Here is a 6,758-nt window from a genome sequence, read left to right as displayed (position 1 = left end):
ACGAGTTATAGTCTCGTGAGGGTTTTCAGTGAAGATACCCACAAACTTTAATAAATCATTTTTTTAATTATTATTTATTATTATTATTATTATTTATTTTTTATTTTTTATTATTTTTTTTATTAGATCGATTGATCTATGAAGTGAAAATCGAATTCCAAATGCATACTAGCTAAGATTTTCAAAAACTCTCTTTTATTATTATTATTATCTAAGATACATAAATGATAAGAATTTCAAAGCACACACGGTTTTATTTACTAAGTCAGCCCAAATTCTAGGTTAGTATGCAATCTAAGTTAAAGTCATTAAGTTTCCTTTTAGGGAGTTGTAAGACTTATTTATACTGGAGTGCTCGGTGAAATCTGGACCGTACCCAAGCTAAGAGTTCGGATCTCCAAAATATTGCTAATACCAGTAGTTTCCAAGGATTGGTCGAAGGAACCTACTCACTGATTCAAAATCATCTTATCTGCAGGATTTCGAGAGTTGTGGATGTTTACTTTAGTACCTCACGGGCTTTATCTGTAATATTCCAGTTTACTCGAATTTTTACAACGACGGCTTTCACACTATTGTCTTTTCGGTCAATACAGCATTTTTTTTCTTCTTTTTCTTTTTTTTTCTTTTTTTTTAAAAGAAAGATATATAAATTGTGCACTTTTACTCTTGTGGTGATTTCTCCGTGTAACGAGCAATCAGTCGACAACTCTCACACCAGTTGGCATAAAGTGTCGGGCATCAAGACTCCCCTACGGACTTATGCTCGGAGTCCTCATCACAAGCCCACTTGACCTTTGACAATAGGTAGCCCTTTTCGATGTTCCTGACTAAATTCATTTTTATTTTTTTTTTATTTTTTTTATTGGATTAGATAAGTATGATTCATCAGGGTCCAAGGTTGCTACTATACTATCAACATAATGTCGAGCCTAGACCTTAGAAGGGTCGGCCAGTGTGTAGTAAAATTCCAAAGTATTAATTAGCTTACAACTCCCTAAGAGAGACTTAATAAAAAGAACTTAAATTTGTATTACTTCCCACTAGTCATTGGGCTGTTAGATTTTATATACCTTGTGTGTTTATCATTCTCGCATAAATGTATATAAATTAGGTTTTTTTTAACAAATTTTTTTTTTAATAAATTTTTTTTATTATTTTATGAAAATAAACACATTTTTTTTAAAAAATATTTTTAATTTTTTATTATTTTTTTTAAAGATGATTTTTTTATTATTTTTTTAACTTTTTTTTTAAATCAAGATGTTTTTTTTTTTGATGAAAATCAAGATGAATACCCCCAAACCTAAACCTAACATTGTCCTCAATGTTAAAGAAAACTAAAAGAATAGGGTTGCCTCCCAACAAGCGCTAAGTTTATTGTCTTCAGCCAGACACAGTGGGTCCTTAATTATTTTGATAAACAGGGTTCGTTAAATTAAGGGATTCGATCAATTGCCCGTCGGCAACACAGTCTACATAAAGTTTTAACCTTTGACCATTGACTTTTAAAATATGTTCACCATTGAGGTGTTGGATCTCTACTGCACCATAAGGAAAAACCTTTTTCACTACGAATGGTCCATCCCACCTAGAGCGAAGTTTACCCGGGAAGAGTCGCAACTTGGAATTAAACAGCCAAACCTTTTGACCAGGTTCGAAGGACTTACGGTTAATATTTTTATCATGAAAAGCCTTAGTTCTTGCTTTATAAATTTTAGCATTTTCATAGGCCTCATTGCGCAATTCTTCAAGTTCACTTAGTTGGAGTTTTCGGTTAGGACCAGCTACTGCCATGTCTAAGTTAAACTTTTTTATAGCCCAGAAAGCTCTATGTTCAAGTTCTACCGGTAAGTGACAAGCTTTTCCAAAAACTAATCGGCAGGGGGACATGCCAATAAGAGTTTTGTAGGCAGTACGATAGGCCCAGAGTGCATCATTTATCCTTTGAGACCAATCTTTCCTATCGGGACGTACCGTTTTCTCTAAGATGTGTTTTAACTCTCTATTGGACACCTCGACTTGTCCACTCGTTTGGGGATGGTATGGGGTAGCAACTTTGTGGGTGATGTTATATTTGCGAACCAAAGCCTCGAAAGATCGGTTGCAAAAATGAGATCCCCCATCACTGATAATGGCTCGGGGTGTACCAAAACGACAAAAGATGTTTTCATGTAAAAATTTAATTACAACCTTGTGGTCATTAGTTTTAGTGGCGACAGCTTCTACCCATTTTGAAACATAATCAACCCCTACCAGAATATATTCGAAACCAAAGGATGGTGGGAAAGGGCCCATGAAGTCAATACCCAGACATCAAAGATTTCTACAATTAAAATAGGATTGAGAGGCATCATATCTCTACGAGAGATGGTACCCATCCGTTGGCACCGTTCACAAGTTTGGCAAAAGTTATGGGCATCTTTGAAAAGTGTGGGCCAATAAAATCCACTTTGTAAAACTTTTGCTGCAGTTTTTCTACCCCCAAAATGTCCCCCACAAGCTTGTGAATGGCAGAATGAAAGAATACTTTGAAATTCACATTCAGGGACACATCGACGGATGACTTGATCGGGACAATACTTGAATAAATCAGGATCATCCCAATAATAGAACTTTACTTGTGAAAAGAATCGGTTTTTATCTTGAGTTGACCAATCATCAGGAATTCATCCTATGGCAAGGTAATTCACTATGTTTGCAAACCATGGCATTTTTATTCTTTGTACCTCAAATAATTGTTCATCTGGAAAAGAATCGTGTAAGGGTGAGGTATTTTTACAAGAGGGCTCAAGAAGAATCCTAGATAAGTGGTCCGCTACGACATTTGCAGTTCCTTTCTTGTCACGAATTTCTAGGTCAAATTCTTGTAGTAAAAGAATCCATCGAATTAGACGGGGTTTGGTATCCTTCTTTGCAAGAAGGTGTCGAAGGGCAGCATGATCAGTGAATACGGTAACCTTGGATCCTAATAAGTAAGATCGAAACTTGTCTAGTGCGAATACTACCGCTAGCAATTCTTTCTCAGTGGTGGTGTAGTTTAATTGTGCATCTGAGAGTGCTTTACTAGCATAGTAAATGACATGAGGTACTTTATCTAGCCGTTGCCCTAAAACTGCCCCAATGGCATAGTCGGATGCGTCACACATTAATTCAAATGGAAGGGTCCAATTAGGGGGCCGTATGATAGGTGCAGTGGTCAATTTTGAGCGAAGATTTTCAAATGCCTCCTCGCATGCTTTATCAAAGACAAAGGGAGTGTCCTTGGCCAGAAGATTGCACAAGGGTTTGGAAATCTTACTGAAATCCTGAATGAAGCGACGGTAGAAACCAGCATGGCCAAGGAATGATCGGATTTGTTTCACAGTTTTGGGTGGGGGGAGATTGGAAATAAGATCGACTTTGGCTTTATCTACTTCAATGCCCCTCTTGGACACGACGTGTCCTAAAACTATGCCTTCTTGAACCATGAAATGGCTCTTTTCCCAACTTAATACTAGGTTGGTCTCCTTACATCTTTTCAAAACTAAGGTCAAATTGTTCAGACAATCATCAAAAGATAGGCCAAAAACTGAGAAATCATCAATGAACACTTCTAGAAAGTTTTCCACCATATCTGAAAAAATGGCCATCATGCATCGTTGAAAAGTTGCGGGTGCATTGCATAATCCAAAAGGCATCCTCCTATATGCAAATGTCCCAAATGGGCAAGTAAAAGTGGTTTTCTCTTGATCGTCCGGGTAAACAGGTACTTGATTATATCCAGAATAACCATCTAAGAAGCAGTAGAAACCTTGACCAGCCAACCGTTCCAAAATTTGATCTATGAAAGGTAGAGGGAAATGGTCTTTCCTAGTCATCGAATTAAGTTTTCTGTAGTCAATACACACGCGCCAACCCGTGGTTGTGCGTGTTTGTATTAATTCTCCTTCCGTATTCTCAATCACAGTGATACCTGATTTCTTGGGTACCACTTGTGTCGGACTCACCCACTTACTATCAGAAATTGGATAAATGATTCCGGCATCTAATAACTTCACCACTTCTTTCTTGACTACCTCCTTCATGTTAGGATTGAGTCTTCTTTGCATTTCTCGGGTAGGCTTTGCATCATCTTCGAGATGAATTCGATGCATGCAAACAGAGGGGTCAACCCCTTTCAAATCGGCTACAGACCATCCTATGGCTTGTTTATTCTCTTCTAGCACCCTCAAAAGTTTACCCTCCTGTTCAGTAGATAAGTTGGCTGCGATAATTACAGGGAGGCTATCTTCTGGTCCTAGAAAGGCATACTTAAGATTTGTTAGAAGTGGCTTTAACTCAAGTTTAGGTGGTGAATCAATGGAAGGACAAAGTGGCGTGCTAGCAATGGGAGGAAGAGGTTCAGGTCGGCTCTTCCAAGGAAGGGAACTCACAGGAGATTGATTGTCAAGTAAGATGTTAACTTCTTCTATGGCCTTGTCTATATCAAAGTTGTCAATGTCAAAATGGGCCAGACATGCCTCTAAGGGGTCATTTGTTAAGATATAGGGAAGGGCTTCCTCTACAAGATCATCCATTTCGTCAATTAGGCAACACTCGTCTTCCCTCACATGTTGGTCAGCGGCATGAAACACATTCAATTTAATTTTTATGTTCCCAAATGATATATCCATTGCCCCTGTTCTACAGTTGATGCATGCATTGGCTGTCGCTAAAAAGGGACGACCAAGAATCACAGGGATTTGTTTTTTTAGGTTGGGCACATGTTCCATGTCAAGGACGATAAAATCTACTGGAAAATAGAATTTGTCTACCTTGACAAGAACATCTTCAATCATCCCCCGTGGTATCTTCACAGATCGATCAGCCAATTGTAAGGACACCGAGGTAGGTTTTAATTCACCTAACCCAAATTTTTCATAGACTGAATAGGGTAGAAGATTCACACTTGCCCCTAGATCTAAAAGTGCTCGATCAATGGAGTTATCTCCTATGACACAGGAAATAGTGGGAGCGCCAGGATCTTTGAATTTTGGAGGGGTGTTGTGTTGGAGAATTGAACTTACCTGTTCAGTAAGTAAGACCTTTTTAGGCACATGTGTCCTAGATTTTCGCTTTTGGGTGCAAAGGTCTTTGAGAAATTTGGCATAGGAGGGAACTTGTTTGATGGCATCAAGGAGTGGGAGGTTGATTTTAACTTGTTTGAAGACCTCCATCATCTCTTCTAGTGAAGTTCCCTTCTTGCCAAAGGGAGTGGGTGCATTAAGTGCTTCAGGGAATGGAGCCTTTGGAATGTGGGTTGTAGCAGATGGTGAACTAGTTGAAGAAGGTTTTGGATTTTCATGTGATATGGTCTGTTCCTCTTCTTCACCTTCCTTATTGTTACCCTCCCCAACCTTATTATCTATTATACGTCCACTCCTTAGGGTAGTCAAAGCATTGGCTTGCTCATGATTTAGTCGAGTTTCTTGAGCCACGTATTGTCCCCTAGGATTACTCATTGGTTGACTTGGAAGCTTACCTTCCTCTCGCTTGTTTAATGCATTAGCTAGTTGACCCATTTGGGATTCTAGCTTAGCAATTGATTGCGTGTGAGAGTGCAATAGTTGTGTGTTTGCCTCCAAACCTTGAAGGGCAGTCAACACCTTCTCCTCAAAGGCTGTATTTCTTTGGGTTGGAGGAGGAGGGTGCTGAAATTGAGTTGAGGGACGCTAGAGATGAAAATTCTGAGGATTTTGAAAATTTTGAGAGTGGGGTTGGGCAGAGTTCGAAGCTTGCTGTCTCCAAGAGAAATTTGGATGATTCCACCATCCCGGGTTATATGTATTGGAAAATGGGTCATTACTCGGTCTGGGCTGTGTTTGAGCAGCATTGATATGTTCTTGTACGAGTTCGGGAAATTGGGGTGCTGAGGGGCACTCATGAATAGAATGTGATGGGCTAGAACAGATAGCACACACTTGTGCTTGGGAAGAGCTAATGACATGTCCCCCTACCATCAGTTGGTCAATCTTATGGGACAATGCATCTACCTTGCTAGACAGGTCCATAGAATTACTTATTTCACAAATGGTTCCTCTTCTTTGAGAATTCGGGGGTGCTTGACGAGAACATGAAGCATGGTGGAGGGAGTTTTCATTAAGATTTTCAAATAATTGCCATGCTTCATGCTCATTTCGAAGCATGAAAGTCCCCCCGCATGCAGCATCAATCATATGACGGTTTCGTTCAGTCAATCCATCATAGAAGCATTGCACTAGCTGCCACTTAGGTATTTGATGATGAGGGCATTTACGGATTAGGTCCCTAAATCTCTCCCAAGTTTCATGAAATTCTTCTCCCTCAGTTTGGGAGAAGCTTGTAATGGCACGTCTAAACTGGTTCGTTCTTCCTATGGGAAAGTATTTTTTAAGGAATTCTTGTTGCATTTGATCCCAAGAACGAATTGAGTTAGCTTCTAAAGAATTCAGCCATTGTTTGGCTCTATTTTTAAGGGAGAAGGGGAATAACCTAAGTTTCAAGGCATCATCAGTGAAGTTTTGAATCTTGACAGTGGTGCAAATCTCAAGAAATTCATCTAAATGTTTGTATGGGTCTTCATTGGTGAGCCCATAAAAAGATGGGAGCATTTGGATCACACTAGACTTTATTTCATATTGTACAGCTGCTACCTCAGGTAATCGAATGCAAGATGGGGAAGTGTAAATGGTGGGAGTAAAGTATTCCCTCAGGAGTTTGGGTTGTTCTTCAGCCATCTTAAGATGTGGGGATGATCC

The 6,758-nt window shown here is 39.2% G+C and overlaps 1 non-coding gene across 1 annotated transcript; it reads left to right on the top strand.

The window, feature by feature from the left end:
* Nucleotides 1-6,255: 6,255 nt before the first annotated feature.
* On the top strand, nt 6,256-6,361 carry LOC120104275. Its single transcript, XR_005506735.1, has one exon. It is a non-coding gene; the product is annotated as a small nucleolar RNA R71 (small nucleolar RNA).
* The last annotated feature ends 397 nt before the right edge of the window (nt 6,362-6,758 follow it).

Source organism: Phoenix dactylifera, chromosome 1 (assembly GCF_009389715.1).
Source record: "Phoenix dactylifera cultivar Barhee BC4 chromosome 1, palm_55x_up_171113_PBpolish2nd_filt_p, whole genome shotgun sequence".
In the NCBI taxonomy this organism is placed as follows: domain Eukaryota; kingdom Viridiplantae; phylum Streptophyta; class Magnoliopsida; order Arecales; family Arecaceae; genus Phoenix; species Phoenix dactylifera.
This window is presented reverse-complemented; position numbering and strand designations above follow the sequence as displayed.